This window comes from Ictalurus furcatus, chromosome 15 (assembly GCF_023375685.1).
Source record: "Ictalurus furcatus strain D&B chromosome 15, Billie_1.0, whole genome shotgun sequence".
Lineage (NCBI taxonomy): Eukaryota > Metazoa > Chordata > Actinopteri > Siluriformes > Ictaluridae > Ictalurus > Ictalurus furcatus.
Genome location: NC_071269.1, coordinates 17,219,268 through 17,246,069, shown reverse-complemented (window position 1 = coordinate 17,246,069; position 26,802 = coordinate 17,219,268). Strand labels below are relative to the sequence as shown.

Here is a 26,802-nt window from a genome sequence, read left to right as displayed (position 1 = left end):
CGGTGTGGACACAACGAGAGAAGAAACGAAAACATTGAAATACCTTGAGCACTGGTGCGTTTAACGGGACTCGAATCAAGTATATGAACACGGTGACGTGCCACAGAACACGGCGGAATAGTAAGACATTTAAACTGCTGTTATAAATCTTCGGTAAAAGCACAAGCACAAAGTGACCCAAAAAAAAAAGAAGCTTTTTAGCTGGTTATAGGACTGGGATTGTTTTAAGAATGAACGCTTTGCGTTTCCTGCACTCTTGCGTCTCTTTACACAGCCTCCAGCAAGGCAGAGATCCTATTATCAAGCGGATGAGAACTCCACCTCCAGGATTTCACAGCTCCTCTGTTCATCACGCGTGCCTGTCATCTTGGGCACCATTAAGCGATAATAGAAGGAGACAACCAGTGCAGTTACAAGCAAAGCGCTCCACATTCTACAGGCCTAAGCATGTATCGGGGAAAATGACTGGAGTCTATTCAGTGTGCCCGTGTATTCAACACACTATCGCAACATCTCTACTGCTCCTCTCTGCTCATCGCTGCCGTCATACTCACTGGCCTCTTTGTTGGGTATCTAAAAGACGCAATCGATGTCCAACTGAAAGAATAACTCCTAACAGATGAGAGGTTTGGTCGGCAGATGGTAGATATCAAGCTTCTAAAAAGGGAACGCGAACGAGCAACGTGGAGGGGATGCTTCGATTTTTCATCTCCGTATATTTCTCTTGTGAAAACAAAAGCTGGGCAGCAACACTAAAAAGAAAAAACAAAACAAAAAAACAAACATACCATACCATTCAGTCTTCAAGCTCCTCTTCAGATTTGTGTCAGCCTCGTTCGAAAATGAGACGCCATGCTGATTTTCGTACAATTACGCACAAGGTCTACAGTGCTCTGAAATACAAATAAGTGAGCCAGTAGCTGAAACAAGAGAGAAGAAGAAGAAGAGAAAGGGGGGGAAGAAAAAAAAAAACAAAAAAAAAAAAAAACAGAGGTGACATGGATGAGTGAGCCAGGCTTGTGAGCGCCTTGGCAAGCCTCAGAGGGCTTGGCCCCTTAAGCACTCCCATCTAGTAACTTCATTTAATACATTCAGCAGGGATCTGCAGACAAGTGGAGAATGAAGACAGATCCTCCATTCTGACCGAGAGGAAAAGAGCAAGAGAGAGAGAGAGAGAAATGGAAAGATTCACAGCAGTCCTTCCTGTTTAAGAGATTTACAATATGGTGCTAAAGACAGCGTGACGAAATAAAACAATGGTTTAAAGCCTGGATGTGGAAAAGGTGTTCGTTGTATAAACAATCAATGTTCTGCGTAGCCTTAAGGAAAAATGTCTGCTGTGGACTCTGCAGTTTCAAGGCAAGACTAAACAATGGGAGTCCAGTTTGGTGTGTGTGTGTGTGTGTGTGTGTGTGTGTGTGTGTGTGTGTGTGTGTGTGTGATGATCACAGTGCCGCTGTTCTTCACTGCTCGCTCGCTTTTCTTTGCCAGGGCTCATATTCACACTCTGATGTTGCTGTCAGGAACAAACTCTCAGGTTTCCCTACAAGAGACACAAGCAACTTCTATTCACATTTACTTTTCCTTTGCCTACACACACACACACACACACACACACACACACACAGATCATCCGCTGACAGTTTCTCTCCACAAAAGCTTGACTTCAATTTACCAACTGCCATTTTAGCATTGAGGCCCTTCACAGGCAGGAGACGCTTTTCGCAAAGCACTGAGGTCGAGTTCGAGACAAACCACAGAGCTAAGAGAAATGTCTCACAGCCTATGACCAGACGTGTGAGAAAACACCTGGAAGTGCCACACAAACATCTAGAAAGCTCTTAAAATAAACAGTACGAGCTCCGTCCTCTTAAACGGCGACACGTAAAGGGACTGGCTTCGCTCTCGTCAGAATTAAACATATTGTTAAAGCCAAGGTCTGTTTCAGCTCAAACGGAGAGGCGTTGTCTTACACGGCCTCATTACCGCGTCTCCAAAATAAGCCATGTTCTTAGACAAGCACTAACCCAAACATTACAGCTCTCCCATTTCAAACAGTCACTTAGGAGATAACTGCCCGACCAACCTGCTATTTAACATCATAAACACAGTGCAGAGAAAAGAGCACGACAAAAAGAAATGCTCGCTTTCGTCAAGATCTCTCTCGCTCTCTCTCGCTCGTTCGTTCGTTTGCTTCGCCTCTTGGGTCGGTCCTGGAAAACCCCATACCCTGCGACGCTCGCTGCACGCTGGCTTTATTTATTGCATATGACCTCGCGAGGATTCATCTCCCGTGTGGCAGCTAAACACTAAAACCACCGCATGAGGAAAAAGCAGAGTAAGCACAAGGCGTTCCAGATGTGTGCTTGTCACCTGGCAAACAAATTAGATCATAGCATGTGAATGGGAAGCCTGTCTGCGTGTGTCGCGTGTAACAACACAGACGAGAGCTTGCTGCCGCGCGCACGGCCTGTCGGCTCGCCTGTTTCCCAGCCCTCGAACACCGGCTCGTACACAAGGCCTAAATAAGCGGTTAGTTCTTAAAAATAAACAGCGGTGCTCGCCCAGATTCACACACAAGCACGCCACGGTTAGAGAGGATCTGCAAAAGCCACTGTGTGGAGAGGCTTGAATTTTCTCTTTGTTTGCCAGCTGTAAATGGCCCATTAGGGAACCGACTCCTCCCTCCCTCTTTCCTTTTCACTCCCTCAATATAGACACACACACACGTATACACACACACTTCCTCAGGTGCTACTTTATACTCTATATTCAGAGCACTCGTTTGGACAGTCTCGAGGCAAAAACTGCAGCGTAATTATTTCAATGAGGGGAAAAAAACAAAACAAAAAAAAAAAACAACAACAGGCAGTGGGCGTGAGTCTGTTCTATATTCAACATCCAGGCCTGAAAAAATATTTCAGTGCTTTTCAAATGGTAAGCATCTGCACAAGATTAGTTGGGGGGGGGCACACACACACACACTGGTAGGAAAAAAAAAAGTAAACAGTACACAAAGTCTTCATCCATTAAGCACCTACACTTACACAAATTCATCAGATTTCCTAAACACTCCAGAAAGTTCTGGAGAGACACGAAGAGAGGCCGCTGCTAACAATGCCGCTGCCCAGATTCATTACATAAAAGCAAGAGGCTGCCATGTGTTTAACAGCATGCATCTCTCAGTCTGCCACCTCATGGACACCGGGAAGAAGCACACCGCTAACTCGACCTCGAATAGTGCTATCTGGCTTAGCAAAATTCCTCATGATCCTGTGTCGTCACCATCACCAAGTATGCTGGGTTGTAGCCGAGTACTGAATTTGGTCGCTCAGGTACTAAGTGAGCTGAGCTGGAACACGTGGGTGGAGCTTATAATAGCAGACACTGTCGATTGGTCAAAATCAAACGGCACAGAATCGCCCTGAGTCGCGAAAACATCCAGCAGTGTAGTGACTTCCTGTCAAAGTGAATTCCCTGGCGCATTTAAAGGCATTGATACAATTTTATACGGCGCTGCTGAAGTCTCAGAAGGTGTTGATTCATTTTCTATAAAACGCCCGGCACTGACATTATTGCCAGCCGTACGTCAAACGTCTTCAAATTCAGGTTTATATTAATGCGCTCGTTCTACAGGGCGTCCCAAAAGTTTCCATGCACAGGGGAAATCAACTTGTACGCAAAACGTCTTCCAAAAATGTTCATGCTTAGTTTAAATAATATATTATAATAATCATCGTCGTGGCTGGATCGGGAAGCTGGCGCAAGGTCGCGATGGACTTTAACAAGAAACGTGGCGAGCACATCACACACACACACACACACACACACACGACACTGTTGCCAAACTCATTAACGAATTCAAAATGACTGGAAGTGTTGAGGACTGACCGAGAAGTGGACGTCCACCAACATCCACTGACGAAGACATGGTCCCCTGTGTATGGAGACTTTTGGGACACCCTGTAGTATGTTATCATTTCTATAGTAACAGCTCGTTCACAGGGAATTGTTTGGCGGACGATCTACGTGATCTAAGGAGATGTTATTTAACATTTAAGGAAGGGGTCTCATGTATGAGCGCTTTGTAACAGTCAGTGAGTTTTCCACCACAGGACAGTTTCCCACCACAGGGAGGCTGTTTAGAGCTTCTTAAGTGCTAACAGGAAGTAACATCTCGTGGACAAATATCTGTGGTAGAAGAGGAATGAAAGAGTTTGGGATGTGCCGCTATAAGAAAATATAATCTGCTTCAGGGTGTCATCAGTAAACCCGCTTCGCTTTGGGCAGCGTCTTATTGCTATCCAGCTCGTCTGTCATCCAAGTACAATCCGCCATCTTCTAATTAGGGCTAATCCCAAATGGCTTGCTAGTCACTTGGTTTGCACTCTATATACGCTACAACATAATGGAACTGTGCACCCTCCTTAGTGCCCTTACATGCATAGTTAGAACAGAATTTGAGCTTCAGCCAAGGAGAACGTATAGCCCTATGTTTTGTTGAAAGAAGTTGATGTTGTCTGTGCTACATCTAAAGTATTGGCACCCTTAAATTAATAAATATTCGTTTAAAAAAAATTTGAGATGCACCGATGTGTCAGCCGATCATCGCTATCGGACAATAAAGGCAATTTTTCCGCAGTTTAGAAACATCCGATCGGGGCCGATTATATCCTGTCAATCAAAAGAGGGCGGGAAAACACAGATTTCGTGCTGTGTGTAAAGATGATGTCTCTTGGGTGACAATGATGACAAAACTGCAGTTTGTAAACTCTGCACTGCTAAAATTTTACACCGGACGCTGCAGCAGCGAAGCGGGAGTTTTGGCATTGAGACTAATTTTCTTTTTCCGCGCCGCTCGAGCTGAATTAAAGCGCCAGTACACCGTTGAAAGATTTAAATGAAGATGGTCTGACAAAAAAGTAGTGTGTATATATATATATATATATATATATATACACACACACACACACACACACACACACACTACTTTTTTGTAGTATATATATATATATATATATATATATATATATATATATATATATATATATATATATATATATATATATATACATATATATATACATATATATAGCACAGAAAAATATTTTTGTAGAGTAGTACAGTGGTTCCCAAACTTTGGTATTAACATTTGACCGAGGCCCCCCTTTTGCAAGATGTCTTTAAAACACATTAAAAATACAGACTTCTGAATATATCCCCTATTTATAATTACATCTTTACATTACATTATATTAGGAATTTATTGTGTGTGTGTGTGTGTGTGTGTGTGTGTGTGTGTGTGTGGTTGTCTGAGAGTGAGAATTTATTTTTCACACCAAATTGTTGAGGCCCCCCGGGCGCCCCCTGGGGGCCAGGGCCCCCACTTTGAAAACCACTGGGGTATTATATTTCATATCCAGTTAATGTTAATATTTAAAAAAGTTTGTATTATATATGACCAGTTTGATGTTCAGTGATGAAATATAAATGCTTTTGTTTGTGGTGAGTGAATGTGAGACTAACAGGAGGATTTTTAGAATTCAGTCAATGTTGATATGAATTAATAACATTCAATAAGTTAAGAAATCTTACTTTAATCTTCAGAATTTAGTTCATGTGTTAATGTTAGAGTAATGTGTTTTCTCTTTTATGAGACCAGTTACTGTAAAACAACTTGTTGAAATGGAGAGAATAAAGTTTTTATTTGCATTTCTTTCAGAATGGTGGAATTAATTATTATTAATTTAAAAGAAGGTATAAAAGGCAGAACTATCGGTATCGGCCAATATCACGCTGAATAATCGGTTATTGGTATCGGCTGAGAAATTTAGTATCGGTGCATCTCTAAAAATGATAATAATAATTTCTTAAAAAAAAAAAAAAAGTTTGCTCATTAATCATTCCTGTTAGTTGTCACCTAAAAACCTCCAGCAAAACTCTTCGTACGTTGACGGGTAGCACTTAACGAGAGGAAATGGACTGCCCTGGGTTCTGATTTGTTACAGGTTGCTGATTTGCCATGAAGTTTAATGGAAAACTGTTAAATGTGCATTGTGTGCCTGTGTGAGAGAGCGTAATTAGAGGATATAAATACATATCTGTACAGAGAGTTTCAGAGCAAGACTTTAGAGCAGGAAGGGGGTGATTTAAAGCATGCTGTTAGTGACTCATTGTTTACCTTGTACTGTAAGCGATAACACGCTCCGATACTATCAAATGGGTCATATGGGCTTAAGTGACTCACAAACCACACGTCCAAGTATTACACAGTATTCTCCTCTGTGCTTTTTTTTTTTAACTGACTGGAATTGATTAAAGCAATTAACAGCTTGCTGAAGTGCTTCCAGAATATGAACGTTCGTTGGTGGTTAAAGAAAATGGAGGCGACAGACACCTTTGAGGTGGCCAGATGGGTTGAACAGCTTTAAGACCGAGCGCTTAAGCCAAAACATTAAGGCCATTGTTGGGCAATTAAGTGGCCTCAGGAGTGTTTTTGTTTGAATAGCACTTGCGTCTTAGGCTGCAGTAACCAACTGCGCTGCCATTATTATGCTGATCGGGGCCACTGCTGACGACATGTTAATTTCCTGCGAGTCCACCAGGTTTTTATGTCGCGCAGGCTGTGGACACGCCAGCGCAAGAGCTGGGAGCTCACAGTGAGATGCGTCAGAGTTATGGAGAATTATGTACAATGAAAACAAACGGGAGGAAAGTTTCAATCTGTTTGGAGAGACGGCGCTCAGCGGGAGCCACAGAGACGTTATTGTTTTCCCGGGCTGCAGGTACGTTCCAGCAAACGGAGAAAACAAACCAAGCAACGTTAGCAACACCAGCAGCGTGAGAGACTTCCACACATGGCCTACTTCAAAACGGACATCTTTCACGCTTCTTTCAACGTTTGTGCTCTCCGTGTGCATATGGGCACGAATGTAAAAAAACAAAAAAAAACAAAAACAAAAACAAAAAAACCCATCATCTCCAGCGCACACAGCTTTTCCACAGCCGCTATCGATTCCGAACGCTGAACCTCGGGTTCACCTTGTCCGGCAGATATCGAGCAGAAACACAAAAGCTGACTTTGTTTTAACTCACTGGACAGCTGGGTGAGCACAGCCTGCATGCAGAACTGGTATTTCAGATATACAGGCAACGGCCTGATGCGTGACTACACTCTCAGCTATTAATAAAACATTTCAGTTCAAAAAGTCACGCAAAACTCAATAAAAACATTACAGCATCAGGATTGTGCAAAGCTCTGTCTGGTATCAGTGATTCTCTGTCTGTCACCAGCAGACAAAGCAGAATATTAAGGGAAAATGTTCTTTGTTTTGGTTCATGATTTTGCTCTGACTTAGCATTTGGGCTGTGCTTGGTGACACTGACTGCGTTTACATGGACAGCAGTAATCTAATTATTGACCTTATTCTGAATAAGACAATATTGTGATTAAGGTGTTTACGTGAGTTGCTTTTAGAATATTCCTTTCATGTTCAGGTTTGACATGTTCTAGAAAATAGATCGATTAACGGCACACGTTATTACGTCCCCACGCCACGACGTCCCCTCCAGAATTTCACGTACTGACATACAGCTGGTCTTCGTTATGGTACCGTATACAGTTTTGGCTGTTTTTATTTTTAATTTTATAAAAGCTTCAAGTGCAGTTAATTATTTGTCATGCTATACGTACAAACAGACAACTGCTTGAAGCCGTGGGCTGCGTCCCAAACCACGTACTTTCCGAAATACATGTATGTCACCTACCATATAGTAGGTAAGTACGCTATTTCGGACGCAGCCGTGCTTTCATTTACCGTCAAACAGTTGAGCGCTGCCGTGTGCGATCGTGTCCTGTGGCAAAATGCGGTGAAAACTCCCACACGATGTTAATAGTGTGATCAAGGTGTGTACATGTCCGTAATGCGCTTCCATAATGTGACTAAAACAGGAATACTCCACATGTCTTAATTCCATTTGTGTTTACTTCGAGTATGACTTTAGTCGGATTAATGTCATCAATAATCGCTGTTTACATGCTAGTTTCTTAATCATAGTATTGTCTTAATCGGGGTAATATTGGATTATTGTTGTCCATGTAAATGTACTGAATGTCAGCTGAGTATAGTTAGTTTGAGATTGGCCTCGATGAAGCCTGTCAGATCATTTACTGTTTGCGCTGAATGATTTTTATTGGCCATAATGTAAAAATCCAGGTGTTGAAGGTCAAAGGTTATGTTCTTTGGATGTGGACAACTATTGATGCCTGTAACATCTTCACAATTGGCAAAACAACTGCAATATACAATCATCCATGACCTGCACGTGTGTTTTTTGGGCGTAGCGGTACCACTGTTACCTGTAACTGGAACGTGTTGGAGTCATTTAGATTTGCATTTTAGACCGTCGTGAGACAGGTTAGTTTTACCGTACTGATGATGTGTTGTTACAATAGTAATCCTGTTCAGTACGAGAGGAACCGCAGGTTCAGACATTTGGTGCGTGTGCTTGGCTGAGGAGCCACTGGTGCGAAGCTACCATCTGTGGGATTATGACTGAACGCCTCTAAGTCAGAATCCCGCCTAAACTTAATGACGCCGTAGCGCCGCGGATCTTCGGTTGGTCTGGAGGCGAGCTGAGCCGTTCGCGAGCCGCAAGATTATGTCGAACCTGGTACTAAATAACTCAAACTACCTGATTCTTACTGATTTCTTGGTGTTTGTCTTATATGATGATGATGTCCTTATAGTGAGCAATCAATCACACTATACTTTCAGTCAAGGAATGACATCAGGAACATATGCGTGTTGTCGGTCTTGAGAATATATAATTATAAATGATTAAAAGTTACTTCTTTACTTGCAAACAAACCGTTTCTATTGTTTGCCTTCGCATTCCTGGTATCCGCCCATACTACAGGATGACAAGTCGAGTTAGTGCTGCCTCTGAGTAAAAATAACAAGTGAGGAGGGGGAAGGAGGAGAGAAAAAAAAAAAAAAAAAAAAAAAAGACAGCAACTGTTACCATATAATCCAGCCTTCTGACTCACTGCATATCACGCTGCCTCTTTTTATACAGAATACTTTATAATCAGCAAGTATTACATGCATGCGCATGTCTAAAATGAGCTCCTCCTATGATGAATGACCATCATTTATACCAAACGTCCGGGGTAAAAAACAGTTGATCACAGACAATTCCACTGAAACTGTCCTTTTGCTTGTATAATAAATAAATAAATAAATAAATAAAACGCTGCTGTAACTGAGACCAATATGTAATCGTCTACATAGCACGCCCTCTAAATTGAAAAATGATGCCAACCTGTTCATTCGCTCCAGCTAGGAGTCATCACTATAATGTGTGGAATGTGTATTGTGCTGATGGACTGAATTACAACTCGTCACTGGAGTAAATGTCCATATAAGAGAAGCTGTCACTGCAGTGATGATAGCCGTCCTCCTATAGTGTCTTACAATGGCAACTCTATAATAATCCTGCTCACTGGACGGAATTTCCAAACATGGACGTGAGAAATGTCACAGAGTAATGCTGTGTTCGAGTTCCCCCAAGTACAACCGCTTAAAAACCACCAAAAACACCTCTTTAACTTGAAATTTCAGCTAGTTGACTTCACAACTAGCAGTTCCTTCCCTGTTTACGAAGTGACGTCAAACCAACAAGGCACACTGTGAACACTATAAAGAACCCCATCTCTACTGTTCAATAAACTGGGGAAAAACGTACGCTTTTACGTACGCAGCTCCAACTGACTGGAATTCTCTCTGATTGAAATTGAAATTTCAATCTGCGGAACATTACCGTGTCTGCGGAACATTTTAAACCTATTGTCCAGCAACTGGAAGATGAGGCAATGTTGTGTAATTGTTTTTAAGTGGTTTAACTGATTCCTGTTTGTTAGTCCCATCTTGGCCAGGACACTCCTGTGAAAGATTTTTAATCTGAGAGAGACTATCCTGGTTAAATAAAGGTTAATTAATTAATTAATTAATTAATTAATAACAGTATTGGCCTTAGACCAGTTAATATACAGACACAGTACTACGTTAAATCTACCACACTGACCGTACTAATCAGTGGTTTTAGAAGGTAGCATCAACATTAGTCATCACTAATGTTAGCTGGCTAGCTTCTTGCTAACACTACTGGCTGCTGTTTCAGTTCAAAATGGTGCGTGAATGTTTGAATTTCACTGAAACAGAAGAGTACCAAAAGCCTCTCAGGCCTGGAACTGTAAAAGCACGTTTAAAGTAAGTTTTTATGAGCTTTACATGCTTTGACAGCAAACAAAAGACACGCTTTTGAGAAGCCGGTCATGTTTGTGGCGAGTTTCTCAATTCCTCGCAAATAAGTTATGACGTGATAGTGATAAATCCAGCCGGTTAACTCGAAATGTTCCTTTGACCAACAGGAGTGACTTCTTTCCACGCCCCCCTTTATATATTTTATATATTTTATATATATATATATATATATATATATATATATATATATATATATACACACACACACACACACACTCACATATATACATAAAGAGTTTCTCATGAGAACTGAAAAGAAAAACAAACATATGTGCTGAAATGTGTACAGTAACAGTAGCAGTCAACTACACACTCACAAGAGATGAATTACAATCGACACAAACATTTTGTTTACTAGTGTGATGTTTAATGCTAGTCAAATTGCTGTTTTATATCTGAAAAATGCGTAGAGGTGTTTTTATGCCATAGGAGACGTTGTTTACGCACATACAGCTCATAAAGTATGTAGCTTTAAAAAAAAAAAACAACAAAAAAAACACAACAAACACAGTATTATGTAAAAGGTAATTATCATGATGTGAAAATGCATGGGTGTGTAGACTAAAAGGTAACTGGGCCACATGCACAATATCAGTAAGCATGTAAGAGAAAAAGAAAGAACAAGAGATGGAGAGACGCTCGGCAGAAAGCCAATTACCAAACTCATTAAGCAACCCGCTCCAGCACTTTGGAGCGGCGGCGTCTCGATATCATTACCGGATTTATTGCTGTCATTTGCATCTCGTGATTCGGCTCGACACTTTTTAACTGGCTAAAATGAGAGGCCGCAGCAAAAATAATCACATCCCGACACACAACCTCCACAGGCGGCGGAGAGTTGTGGTGAACGTGGGGTGCGAGACTTGAAAGCAGTGGTTTGCTTGAACAGAACTACTGACGTATGGATGAGGTTGGTCTAGCCGAGATCACAGCAAAAGAATGGAGGACGATAGAGGGAGGGAGAGAAGAGCACTCCCACATTGAGGAACATGGATATGCAGCCACGATGCTTGCATTATGCTTGAATACCTACTCCTGCAAGAGTGTCATGATGGTCACATGACTCCAAGCAACAGGGGTGGACATTATGTAAAAAATTTAAACACTTGTGGGTGTGCTGTAATAGGAAAATAATCCACAACAGGGTGGTGAGAGTTACTCTTACCACCCTAAAAATGCACTATTTTCCCATAACAGCACATCCTGAAGCATTTTAGTCCTCTTATACGACATAATACGGCATTCTGTGACATACTCACAGAAAGCTTCATATCAGCAACATTTCTCTTTGTTAAATGACGAATACGTTTTCTTTGATCTGTTTAGGGATTCTCCGATGTAGGGCTGGGCGATATATCGATATGATCTCAATATCACGATGAACCATTTCACGATATACTTTTCTGAGATATCGTTGGTATGGTGGTGTTCTTTTTTAATTAATATATTTTTATTAATTACAAATTACTGAAAGGATGTTGTTGATTTGAGGTAATTAAAAAACTAAAAATAAATAAATAATTAAAAAAAAAAAACTTTGCCTTTGTAGGCATTAAAGAAAAGAATTGTCGAAGTCAGTGTCACAGTTTTTCTTTATTTTCTTCTCATATCGTCCAGCCCTACATGGATGGTGCTTGGACCCCTAATAAATCAGTCCATGCAGGACTTCGCAGAGTTTTTTTTTTGTGATTGTTGCGGGCAAAAATGCTTGATTTTGCTGCGGCATATTTCCGAAATTTTCTATGCAACGTGTGGAGCTTTTTGCGTGAAACTACTCGAATTGCCGAAATTGCAATCGTACGAAACTCTTTTGTACGCTCGTTCGCAGCGACGTTTGTTGATAAATGAGACTTTTTAGCTGTTCTCGTGTCCGGCGCACGTGAATCAAAGGGAGCTATGGCTGAATGATTGTTATGATGACGTCACATGATGCATCTTGGCCCAAATCTGCGATAATTTTGAAAAATTTGCATGCTCCTCCGGATATTGCAGCGTTTCCTTGATTTCGCGTCAATTTCTGCGATCGTAAAATCCTGAAAGGACTGACGAGTGACATCATCTTGGTTATTTTTACAACTTTAAATCGCGATGACATCCGATGAGTTCAGAAAAGTTGGCTGTGATGCCATTTGATCGCAATGATAGGTCATCACATCACATCCTTCATGACGGAAGGGAAATACAGACTAGTGCAAGAGACAAAAAAAGAAACAAATACATGAATGAATGTAATGAATGAGGAAATGCCACACAGCCGTCGCGGGCTGTGCGATCACACGGGGAAACAAAGCAAATAAATGAAGGGATGACACTTGGGAATCACGCTGGTGGTTTGTTTAACAAAGCTTTCGTTTTCACCGCGCTGGGGGGAATAAAATAGAGGAAAAAAATTCACACCATCTAAGTGACAGCACCTTTCAGCCAGCCACTTGAATCGATGACATTTAGCGAAACCACTTATGCTGCAAAAATTAATCTAAGCATCAAAGCCCTAGAGACGTCAACGTGCCCGACCCCCCAGCCAAACACACACACACTTCATTCCTTACCCTCCTCCTCCACTCCAACACACACACACACACACACACCTCTTCCCCTAACATCTACCCCCGAGTCAGGGTGCTTGGTAATAAAAACAATCAGGACTTTGCCTCACAGTGGCTGTTCAATAACATTGACATTTTCATGTTTAGCATCCACAGAGCTTCAGAGCTGCTCCGGCTGCCTCGTGATGAAAACACAAAGTGACTGCGATGCACTGATTTACTGCTACTCTCTCTCTCTCTCTCTCTCTCTCTCTCTCTCTCTCTCTCTCTCTCTCTCACACACACACTAATCCCTTCCATTTCTCCATAAGACAGCCAGCTATGTTCCGCACAGTACGTGTGCTTCGACATTCATGTCACTAAACTCGTTGGCGTTCGCTGGACATTAACAATACTATCTACAAAAACGCCAACACACTGTTTGACAAGCGTATTATACACAGAGTACATGTCCAAACACACGGCCTGTTCTGATTTCATAAGTGCTTGTTTTATAAATAAAAGGCCGCTCTCTTTCCCACACACTCCGTCCACACACACACACGCACACTGAACTCTCTGTGGGCCATGAGACACATTTGTTCCGCAGCATTAAAGCTTTTAGACCCCTGCAATTACCAGAGATAAAGGTTATTAACTCAGCGGATTAGATCGCTGTATTAAAACACTGATTTATTTATTTATTTTTGCTCTTAAGCAACTCAAGTTGCTTAGCCTGTCCCTGCCGCTGGCGCTTTCTGTGTCCGTGTGTGTGTTGCATGGTGATCATGCTGAAACCCATGTTTCTCCACAGCTCCCATTCATTTCACGGCCACGGAGAAAAAAGCAACAAAAAAAATAAAACACACACACACCAGAATACCGGACGTTTAAGATATTTAGCGCTGCTAATGGAGTGGAAGCATTTGACACGTTAAGATTAAATTTACACACCCGGCACATCCAATGTACTGCTAACACTTTCTAATCACAAATTGTGTTTCTTCACAATATACTGTATAGACCCCTGAGTGAGATGCGTCACACTGACATCAGCCACGCCTCTTGGTTGCAAAAACCAAGCAGGAGACCGTAGTGATTTTTAACAGCAAAGCCGGAATTAGTTTAAATGTTGTGTGTGGGTCAGAATCGGAAAAGTTTTCCTAAACACATTTGTTCATCTGCGTTCTATCGAATCGGACACCTTTCCAAGCCGACAGAAGCTAATGTTAGCTAACTGTTACATCAGTGAACTCGCTAACTAAGAATCCAACAGGCTTAGCTTGCTAGTTAGCGATAACGGCTAATTTATATTGCTTTAACAAACACTAGATAGCTAGCGCTGCGTTCACGCTGTGTCTTACCGTAATTACTAGATGACAACCAGGACATCCTACTCGGAGCTGTTCGCATCCTCGGATAAACAAAACCTCAGCTCGACAAGTAACGGTGTGTGCTAGCTACAGTAAACTGTACCGTATGTCTTTCGTTTAATTCTGGATTACTCTTGCGTGATTAAGACGTTAATAATGGTCAATTATTACACAGAATTATTACACAGAAATATTAAGAGATAATTACTTGACTACATTTTACTGCTGAAGCCGCCGCCATTTTGTGTTCAGAAAATGCCTAGTTTACAAGATGTAAGTACGAGTTCTACCAGGACATGAACGCTTTTTACAAGTCGTAATTACGGTAATTACGTCATGCTGTGAACGCATGCGTTATAGTGTTCAGCTAACATAAGAGTTTACGGCAACTGGCTGGATATTACCTCAGCTTTCAGTGCCGCGACGTCCTTGATGTTGTACTAGTAAATATGTACAAGTGCAAAAAAAAAAACAAAAAAAACAACAACAAATTTGTACGCACTCAGAGTGTACTGTACATAAACCCCGAGCGTGTCCGGTCATTGCAAGCTAGATCAACAAGCTTAATTTAAACTAGCAGTGCGTCTCAATCAGCTCCTTAGCTCTCTAGGTCGTGAATCAGTATACCGTGTACACGAGTTCAGGCACTGGTAAGGACCCCGGCTCGCTACGCATCGGGACACTGATGACGCAATTTTCCGATGACATGCCTACGTACTCACGTTGTACGACGTCACCACTGTAAAATCCCAAACATGCAAAATATCTACGTTTAATATGTCATATAAATTTGTTCACTTGATCACATGCATTACTGTCATGGTACTTCAAGCAGGATGGTAGGCTAGATTTTTTTAGTTTTTTTTTAAATCACGAAACTCTTAAAAGTTGTTAGAGTAAAACAAACCGTATATAGAACGTCAAATACAGATAAAAATTACTAATGTAAGCAATCATTTGAGAGCTACAACAACAACAAGCTACTTACGTTTGTAGACGTTGTCAGAGTTGGTCCACCTTTTTTTTTTTGAGCTGAAAACCTCCCTGGTTTTTGTGGTGCATTGTGGGATTTTTTTAAGGAGCAAACGTTCCAGTGCACTGGAAAGATTTTGCGATTGAGACAGCTCATAAAACGGCCGACTCCCTGATCAGTGCCCTGACTACTGATTGAGACACACCCTAGGCTACACAGGGTTGTTTTTGCTTTACTTCAACCAGAGGGATCTGTTCGTCTTTAATTATAAACATCCCTATTGTCTGAGAGCTAGAGACGTGTTACGTGAAAATTACAATGACAAATGCATTATTAGTCGTGTTAATATGCAATAAACACTTATTTAAACTTCAACTGGTACATTATTACATAATAGCAGTTATTTCACTGGAACCAAGACGCCCGAAACCTGTTCCAGCATCACGATGTCCCTGTGCACAAAACAAGCTCCATGAAGACGAGGCTGGAGTGGAAGAACTCGAGTCCTGACCTCGACCCTTACTGAACACCTTTGAGATGAACTGGAATGCTGATTGCGTCCTAGGCCTCCTCGTCCAATATCAGTGCCTGACCTCACTAATGCCCCTGGGGCTGAATGAACACAACTCCCCACAGCCACGCTCCAAAATCTAGTGGAGAGCCGTCCCAGAAGAGTGGAGGTTATTAGAACGGCGAAGGGGACGAAATCTGGACTGGGATGTTCAACGAGCACAAATGGATGTGATGGTCAGGTGTCGGATATCTCCGAAAGGCTTGAACGGACATGAATGAATAGGACGTATTTATAAAATTATAGATGCGAAACTGCTATTTTGCGGACACAGACATCGGTATGCATTAACTGGTGCTGAGCATCGCCAAGAGCGATTATTGGATTATTTAAGGCAATGCTATTACTGCCAGTAGCCATAGAACATACGACTAGACAGTCATCACCTTTTTTCCATTAATGCGAATAGAAAAGAGCATGAATATGATTAATGACTGAACGGACGAGGGACAAAGCTCTGAAACAGACAGAGTGCCAGTGATTTGTGAGCCAGCATTCTGGAAATGGGTAGAAAATCATGTTCTCTATTCCACACCCCCCACACCCCCCCCCCCCCAACATTGTTCCTCATGTCTCCTCGAGTTCTGAGTGGATTGTGTGTTATTTGATGTTCTCTCACATAAATGTAGTAGTTTATGGCTCTCTCACATATACCTTAAGGAAAATTACAACCAGTGTATAACTGCTCAAACCGTCCTACCACCCTCTACAACCGATACGTGCAATCTCTCACAATACTATCAGGTCATTTATCACAATATCAATATTATATCATTATATTGCTGATTCTAGTTACGTACCTAGTTGGTTTATTTGCTTTTAACAACCTGTCTCAAAAGTATGGGAGAAATAATGGATTCTGAAATAATCGGCAGGATTGAATAAGTAAAAGAGGAAAAGGTTCAGTCGTGTGGCTTAATCAGCAATTACCTTCCTCACTGTGTGTGCAAAAGAGCAGACGGAGAGAGACTGAGCTCAGCCGCTCATCATGTCTCTTTCAATCATGTCTGTGTGTGAGCGCGCGAGTATGTGTGAGCGTGTACGAGTAAACCAAGACATCTGACCTTTTTCTTTTTCTGTAAGCGCAGCAGTGAAAACCTGAAAACACATATAGCGCTCTGTGTCTCGTCCTCTCTAGTAAACTCAGACGACAGAGGCCAGGGTTTGGTGCGGAAAATCCTTCACATATCCTCTGAAGCTCTCTCAGAACACCCAACGCCAACACCGACTAAGCCTCCGCCGTCATACGCCACCGTTCTCATGCATCCGGCGCTTCCCGTAACACCAGCACGAGTACGTGTCCAAAACGCTCAGCGGGGCTGAAACGTATGTGGCGTGGCACATTAGTTAAACAAACGCCTGTAAGGAAAGACTGAAAATAGAAAATAATACCGAGGTGTTTAAAAGCTTTTCACTGCTAGTTCAGATTAGAGGAATAAGGTACTTCCCCTAGATTGGAGCGATTTAATGCTAATGACTATGAACAAAAGCTCTTTAAGAACACAAGTGCTGCTCTCTCCATTTGTCCACAGGTCACGGGGGGGCTCTCTGGAGGATTCACAGCCCATTAGTAATTCATAGCTGCACTGAAAAAAATAAAATAAAAAATGGAAGGGTGGGGGGGGGGGGATACAACTCTTCATTCCACTTAACATAACAGCCTCACTCTTCTCGGCATACGGACTGAGGCCAAAAACAAGAGAACGAGAAATGGCGATTTGGCACGCCTCCTGAGTGAAAGGTAGCCGTTCGTCACCGCTGACCTGGGTGGGTATTAATAGAAAGCAAACACATTAGCTGCTGATTAGTGTGCATTATGAGGCAGCTCTATTAACCTTTGAGAAATGGACTTGCTGCTGGTTGCTTAGCCAAGCGTGGTGCCTCTTTTTGCTCTGCTCGATGAGAGAAAGGAAAGTGCAGCAGCAGGACTGCAGCTTCCGATCCATTAGGTCAGCACGACAAGCCGTCAGGTGCACATCCATCAGCACGACTCCCCCTTCCATCCATCTATCTATCCATCTATCTATCTATCCAGTTGGTGCACAATGTTTTAGCTACGAGCGGTGTTTTTCTGTCCTCACATCACACACAGATTCTCTGAGTCTGGCTCGTGTGTATATCATCTCTTGAACATGTTTAACCAAAAGGTGACCGCGTATCCTTCTCCGGAGAGTAATATGACGGGTCAGTCAGTGTTTCCACGTACCCGTGTGCCTGATTCTCAAAAGACTGCTTGTCATCTGTGCACGCTAATTAATGTCTAGTAAAAATAGTTGCATACCAGTAAAAAAAACTAGTAAAAAAACATGCATACCACATAAAAAAACAAACAAACATATGTTTGTGAAAATCAATGCGGAGGATTCTTTTCTTTCTGAGGCTGCTGAGGTTGAACTTACATATCTCTCATGTTAATATGTTAATATGAATGAATAATTAATAGCCCAGACAGGAACTTTGTTTGCCCCAATTGCCTGTTCGTATTAATATGTCCACCACTATCCACCCATCCATTTTCCATACTGCTGATCCTACACAAGGTCATGGGGGACCTTGGAGCCGATCCCAGGAAACTAGAGGCAAAAGGTGGGGGACACACTGGACGGGGTGTCAACCCACCGCAGGGCACAATCGCACACGCATTCACACATTATACACAATCTGGAAATGCCAATCAGCCTACGATGCATGTCTTTGGACTGGGGGAGGAAACCGGAGTACACGGAGGAAACCCCCAGCAGCACGGGGAGAACATGCAAGCGCCGCACACACAGAACGGAGGTGAGAATCAAACCCCTACCCTCAGAGGTGCGAGGCAAATGCGCCTCCCACATCACTATACACACAGTGCTGTGCAAAAGTTATATTATATATATATATACACACACACACACACACACACACATACATATATATATATATATATATATATATATATATATATATATATATATATATATATATATATATATATACACACACACACACATATAAAAAATTCTTATTAACTAAGCCAAAATAAATAATCTTCAACGTGTATTACTCAACATTAATAAAGAAAAATGAACAGAATAATCATGATATGGCTTAATGGCAGTTTTCTGCATGACTTTCATTGACTTAACACTCCAGCAGCTCGGCGAGTATTTAATCATTTGTTCAGGCGAACTGCCAAAATGTATTTAAAATGGAATTAAGAGGATGACTCGGTGTTAATTTATCAAAGCTTCACAAAAAAAAATTTAAAAAATAAAATCTATGCTTGCAAGCTACTACTCTATTTCCAAATATGTCAAGTGAAATGATGCAGCACCTAGAAATAATGTTTTAGGCATAACGTTAAGGTGACGTCGAACACAGTATTTAACGTTCTAGACAAAACTACAGATAACGGTGGGTTTTCAGATGAAGGAATCACTACTTGAAATGTCCTCATCACCGTCACATACCATTATAAATCATATATAAACTCTCACATCCCTAGTCGACGGTATACGCATTTGCACTGCGCTTAGATAATACTACAAACATAACCTACAGGCTAAACCACATATATTGGTATAGCTGCTGTTAAACCTAAGTTTCCGCTTCCTGCCCTTGAAAAATGAACCAGCAGCACTGATCCCACGTGTCTGCGCTGCTGCCAGCGCGCTGCAGAGATCAACGGCTCCGTGCAGCGCTCTATTTTAAACCGAACTGCTGTAGTGAATTGTGGCTGAGCCGCACAGCGCTAGAATGCAGAGTGTGTTCCTCTCAAGGTTGATGAAGAGGCCACTGAGAGATGTCACACAGGCATTCTCAGATAGACAGAAGCTCCTGCCTGCCTCCCGCTCATGCTCTTCGTGCACGAGGTGGTGCAGAGCTGATGGACGGGAGCCGATGGTGTGAGGACAGCAGCGCAATGCACAAAATCAAGCAGGCACAGGTCAAGAGCTTCAGGTAATGTTCACATCGAACATCAGATTGAGGGGGGAAATAAAAATGTGATCTCGGTGACTTGGTTATGATTGTTGGTTTGAGTATTTTCTCCTGGGATTTTCACACACGGAAGACTCTCTACAGTAGAGTTTAAACAGAATGGTGCAGAAAACAAACATCATCCAGTGAGAACCTGTTCTGTGGGAAGAAACGTCTTTGATTTGAGAGTTCAGAGAAGAACGCCCAGACTGGTTCGAGCTGATAGGAAGGCTACGGTAAATCAAATAACCGTTACAACCGTGGTGAGAAGGGGAAAAAAAAAAAAAAGAACGCACAACAAGCCAAATCGTGAGGTGGACGGGCTACAAGAGCAGAAGACCACGTCGTGTTCCGCCCCTGTCAGCCAAGAACAGCGATCAGAGGCTACAGTGGGCAGAAGCGGACAGCTGAAGATAGCGTGACGCAATCGTGTCAAAATCTCAAAGCAATGGCATTCCTGCATAAGTGAATGCATACAGAACATGTTTGACACAGGCCTTGTGCTATACTGGTGTTCGAAAAAGGTCAATAAAACAATTATTACGACTCCATATTTAACCAGCCCAAAACAAACAAGCTCAAAACGCATCCCTTTGTTTGTTTGATCACATTGTATTGCCTTATGCTGAGAATCAGGTTTTAACCAATCAGGATGGATCATGCATTTTTCCCGGTTCAGGCTGTATGGAAGTATGGAATTAAATTTGTGTCAAAAGAATTGAATGTAACTTTTCAAGAAATGAACAAAAATATACAGTGAGAAAGAAGAAAAAAAACAGTCAAACATAAAACATGGTCTTCAAATAAACAGCATTCTTTGTTAACAGTTTCTAAGCTTCGTTTTCGCTAATCGTGGTTTATAAATGCGCTGCCAGAGGTTTCGTTTACGCTTTCAAACGTTTCGTTTACGCTCCGCAAGCTTACGGTCGCCATTCTGGCACAAATCTCACGTGTGGGCGGGGCTTAACAGCGATTTACTCTCATTGGCTAGTGAGATTTGGATCAACAGCTCCCTGATCAGGAAGTAGAGACTTCAGCATCGTGAATTTTGGAGAGTGCTCTGGATGCGATTCACTGTGCAGTTATAATGTTTGAACTTTGTAGTGGAAGTTACTTACTTACTATGTCAGTATATTAGCTCGTAATAAATATTTGAGGTTTGGGTAGTCTCATACCACTATTTTTTCAAGATGCGCTCTCAGGGGCGGCACGGAGCGTTGCCATCATAATCATCACCACCGTCATCCTCCTCCTCCTCCTCAGCCGGACACCCACACTGTCAATCCAAATCTCACTAGACAACGAGTGTAAATCGCCGTTAAGCCCCACCCACGCATGAGATTAGTGGCAGAATGGTGAACGTAAACTTGCGGAGCGTAAACGAAAAGTTTGAAAGCGTAAACGAAACCTCTGGCAGCGCATTCGTAAACCATGGTTAGTGAAAACGAAGCTTAGAAAACTGTTAAAGAACGCTGTTTATTTGAAGACCATGTTAGATTCTTGCCACCGAGTTCACGGTTTTCAGTTTTCGAGTGTTTTTTTCTTCTCTCAACCGTAGATTTTCTGTTCATTTCTTGAAGAGTTCCGTTCAATACTTTTGGCACAAATTTAATTCCACATGAAAGCCAACTTGGCTACTCTCTGAGCTCAGGGATATTTACGGGACAAGAAGAATAGATCTTAGATAAAATGTCATTTCCTCATATTACTAGCATATTATTTTAATCCTCATAAAGGTGTTTTAAGGTAGCTTCACTAATATGGGAAGACTGGTTGACAATAGGTCGTGCCTGGAATGATTAAATAACAAATTTGTGCCATCACTAACGTCTAGCATCGCCTCGCACTTATTATAATTGCACAGATCACGCGGTGATTTCATTTAGTAAATTAATTCCTGGCTGCACCACTGTGTCAGAGCCTTGTGCTTTGGAGGGTGAGCTGCACACATCACTGCACTGGCATTTCCATACAGGCTGAGAGATCGGCTCAGCGGGCAGCCCATGAACCCACATTAAACACCTCGTCATGTTCAATCCCATGTGTGCAGAAAGAAATGCTACAAAGCTTTCCTTTCATTTAAATCTAATACAGCAGATTAGCGCTAGTAGTAGACGGTGGACAAGTTTACATCAAACAAATAAGGCGAGAAAACCTTCATGCGTACGCTCAGTCCCGCTCGCTGTACGAGGCCCTTTCCCTCTGTTGCTACTTATTCTATTCAGACTAATATCTGTCCGCTAGCCTGACATTTAGCATTCCTCCCAAGCAGCGAGAGCAGGGGAGGGGGAGCGGCGTAGGAGAAATGAACCCACTTATACGGCTTGACACTCTGCCCTGCACTAGGAAATAAAAACACGGCTTTCAGTTACTGCCGGCCTGTGCACAGACCCCATACATCAGCTCTGCTCCTGCTCGGCCTCGTCCAAGGTCGGCCCTGGTACAATCAGAGAAAGAGAGAGAGAGACTAAAAGAATCATCTCGGAGAGGGGACGGCAGCCGAAGTGGAATAAGAGAGAGCATATACGCAATCGTACAGTACGTTTACATGAACAACAATAATCCGATATTAACCTGATTAAAGGCAATACTCTGATTAAGAAACTACCATGTAAACAGCGATTTAATTATGGACCTTATTAAATCTAAAAATATGGATTTTTAATTTTACGAAAGCTTCAAGTGCAGGAAATTATTTGTCGTGCTATATGTGCAAACAGTCGACTGCTTGAAGCCGTGGGCTGCGTCCGAAACGCGTACTTACCTACTATATAGTAGCCGAGATACATGTATTTCTTCTACTATATAGCAGGTAAGTACGCGGTTTCGGACGCAGCCGTGCTCTCGTTTGCCGTCAAACGGTCGAGCGCTGCCATGTGTGTACGTGTCCTGTCGCAAAACGCGGTGAAAACTCCCACACGACGTTAATAGCGTGATTAAGGTGTGTACATGTCCGTAATGCACTTCCATAACGTGACTAAAACAGGAATACTACACGTCAATTTGATTTGGGTTTACTTCGAGTATGACTTTAATCGGATTAAGGTCATCAATAATCACTGTTTACATTCTAGTATCTTAATCAGAGTATCGTCTTAATCGGGTTAATATCAGATTATTGTTGTCCATGTAAACGTACTGACTGAGATATTTATCTTTGTTAAATAACAAAACTTTTTATTTTTTTTTTTTAAATCTATTTATCACTAGACTTAGACTTTAGATTACATGGAGTGGCCGGCATAAAAGTCTCATTCAAACAGTCGTCACTATAGAAACGATAACACATTACAACCTGAAGAACATTAACAAACTTATCATTTGAATTACAGCCAGCGATATTGTCAGAGCTGCTGTTGTAGAAAATGAATGAACATCAGCGCTATTGTATGAAAGGAGATCAACATCAACAAAAGGATGTTATGAACTCGCTACAGCATTTGTGCTGGTGCGGTTTTAGTGAAATTTGTGCAAGCACGTTGCATGCTGTGTGACGCAGTAGTCATAATAACCCACCAGCAATAACCAGCGCTGCTTAACCCTCCTCCCTTTAACATTACTTCCTCTTGGCACCAGTCTATTTTTTTTTGCTATCTCGAGCAGGTGGCAAAAACAAAACCAATGAAACATTTGGTACTGAACCGGTAGCCAATAATCAACAGCAAAGTTTCAGGGGATTTCTTAAAAAAAAATTTTGGTGGCAAAACTTCTGGTACTTCATACAGTCCTACAGTCAGTTGCTGAAAAGGTCAGACACTAGTTTTGTGTCAAGTTTTCGGTAAATGGATGTGCTAGAAATGATTGCATAATCAGAAAACACATTACACACCGTGTGCTACATCCTATTGCAGTCATTCGTGTGTGTGTGTGTGAGCAAAATGTCTTTTTGGCATTATCTACACTGTGATCTAGTCTGTTCATTATTGCCACATCTACTAAGTGTTACTGAGCGAGGTTTGATAATTTCTACACACAGCTGCTGTGGGAGAAATGTGGCTTCACGCATTTTGTTCCCTGAAAACAGCAACAGAAGCAGTTATTTATGAGCACCAGAGCACATTAAAGCTGGGTGATATTTTTACAACGTGACCAACGTTCGGTGGTGACTAACACGCTAACCATTGACGCACAATAACCACTTTGGGAAGGTGAACTAATACTACGCAGAATGACATTCACCTTTAACTTTGTTACATATTCTAAAAGTCAAATGTAGATACAAACAGGAACTGGAACAGCAGCTAACCAAAAAAAAAAAAAAAAAAATAGTGACTGGCATAGAGCAGCAGGTAGCTCAAATCCTTGACGTGATCATGTATGGTATGAGAAAGAAAAAAAACAAACAAACAAGATGTAGACTAGAGCAATAAGTCAGTACGTTTACATGGACAACAGTATTCCAATATTAACCCGATTAAGACGATACTCTGATTAAGAAACTAGCATGTAAACAGCGATTATTGATGACCTTAATCCGACTAAACTCATACTCGAAGTAAACACAAATCGAATTAAGACATGTGGAGTATTCCTGTTTTAGTCGCATTATCCACGTGGATTATGGACATGTACACACCTTAATCACGCTATTAACATCGCGTGGGAGTTTTCACTGCATTTTGCGACAGGACACGATCACACACGGCAGCGCTCAACCGTTTGACGGCAAACAAGAGAGCACGGCTGCGTCCGAAACCGCGTACTTACCTGCTATATAGTAGAAGAAATACATGTACCTCAGCTACTATATAGTAGGTAAGTACGCGGCTTGGGACGCAGCCCACGGCTTCAAACAGTCGTTTGCACATATAGCACGACAAATAATTTCCTGCACTTGAAGCTTTCAAAAAATTAAAAATAAAAACACCCAAAACTGTATACGGTACCATACCGAAGACCAACTCTGTGTCGATACGTGAAATTCTGGAGGGAACGTCGGATGTCGTGGCGTGGGGACGTAATGACGTGTGCCGTTAATCGATCTATGTTCTATAACATGTAAAACCTGAACATGAAAGGAATATTCTAAAAGCAACTCATGTAAACACCTTAATCACAATATTGTCTTATTCAGAATAAGGTCAATAATTAGATTACTGCTGTCCATGTAAACGCAGTCAGCGAGAACCTGTAACCACCCTTCTGTAAACACATCAGTAATCAGGGTTGAGTGATTTTTATTATTGATTAGTGATTATTATATCACTATTATTATATCATCATTTGTTCAATCACCCAGTCCAACATCTCATGCACAGATCTGGTGCAGAGATGCCGTCTATGAAGTGCGACAAAGACCTTAATAAACCAACAAACACTGCTCTAAATTCACACCTTGCTGTCTGCCATAAATAATCATCAACCCTAGTCAACACCAGAGGTCTTTAAAGACAAGTGAGAGGAAGATGCGCCTTGTGTAAATTCTGAGTCAAGGTCAAAATGATTAACGGCCTCTAAAAGCAACATGCTCAATCGGTGACTGGCAGAGTTTTATTTATTTATTTATTTATTTTAAAGGTGAGTAATATACTCTGACCTGAAATCACAGCACAAACACTATGAATGCTGAACAGCATCCTGCCTGATTGCTTTGCTGAGCAGAGTGTGCAAGGGTGAGACTGTGTGTGTGTGTGTGTGTGTGTGTGTGCGTGTGTGTGTGCGCGTGGGCTCCGGGCTCGCTATACCACTTCACGCCAAGTTAAAATCCAAAGCGCTTTAGAAAATAGCGTTTACACTACAGTAGACTTCATTAATGCCATAACCTCTTCTAATATTAGCCAAAGCTAATATTATGATCTGTGGTGTTTCTCTGTATGATACGAAGACAACTGGGCAAGGAGTAAACATATCCTACACAAACATGTTCCCAAGGTCCTTAAACTACATACTGAAGGTCTGGAACTGAGAACTGGTGCGGCTTTACAGCACCACGTCATAATCATCTCACAAGCCAGATGTCTTGCTTTTCTTAGAGAGCCTGGTGCTTCTCGTCATTGACCACGAGCAAGATCCACAGATCGCGATCTTCACAGAAAAACGTGATTGATCGTCACTGTAAACAACCAACAACATCTATTTTGACTCGGTCAACAGCCTACGTTTTGGTCGAATACACATATAGATCAAGTTAACCAATCATATTGTGCGTACTAAGCGTCCGTGGCTGGAACTTCTTTCATAAATTACCATACAATCAAATACAGGAACCTTTAAAGATTACTGTAATACTAGAGCTACAACAACTAATCGATAAAGTCGATAATAATCGATTATGAAAATCGTTGTCAACGAATCTCATTATCGATTAGTTGGTCTGCACGGCACGGGGGAGATTTACTCATTACGTTTCTTCTGTCCCGAAAACATGCTCCGGAGAGTAAATATAAAACTTGTGTCCCAAATGACATTCTATACACTTTCACTATGCACTACCCGGCTAGTGCAGTGTTTCTCAACCGGAGGTTCGCGGACCCCTAGTGGTCAGTGGTGTAATTGCAGGGGGTCAGTAGAAAAGTTTTTAAAATGTTTAAATAATATGTATATATTTTTTGGTAAAAGTGTATAACAACATTCATATTAGATGTTTTAAATTAATCAATTTGGTTATTCGCAAATATCGTTCATTGATGGATTTAACTTAAATTTATTTACAAATGAAATGAAAATTTGCAAAAACCTGAGTGGTAGAGAAGTTCAAGTGTAGCATTGATGTATAAAATAAACAAAGGATAATTCAGAGAGTCAAATTAAATGTAGTTTAGCGACAGTTTTCTAAACACGAATCGGATTAACTTCTGTAACAGATTCCCTGTTGCAGTTCATCCGATCACATTGCTTTACATGAATTATTTAGCTGAAGGAAGCTCGTCAGTCCAGAGACTAGCTACAGAAAGCTAGAAGAAAACCGAATATTCAAAATTGAATGGACAGGAACATGGATAAATGGATTTTGGAAAGTTTTGCTTTAATACATGAAGCTTGTGGGGCAAAGAAATGCCAGATTCCTTAAAGTCCCCATGAAATCAAAATGGAAGTTTTGTGGCTTTTACTATGAATATGTTAGCCTTAAGGTTATCTA

The 26,802-nt window shown here is 41.6% G+C and overlaps 1 protein-coding gene across 1 annotated transcript in view; it reads right to left on the bottom strand.

Annotated features, from left to right (window-relative positions):
* rerea (arginine-glutamic acid dipeptide (RE) repeats a) overlaps positions 1–26,802 on the bottom strand; it is a 193,788-nt gene that overhangs the window by 119,500 nt on the left and 47,486 nt on the right. The gene's annotated exons all lie outside the window — the stretch shown is intronic.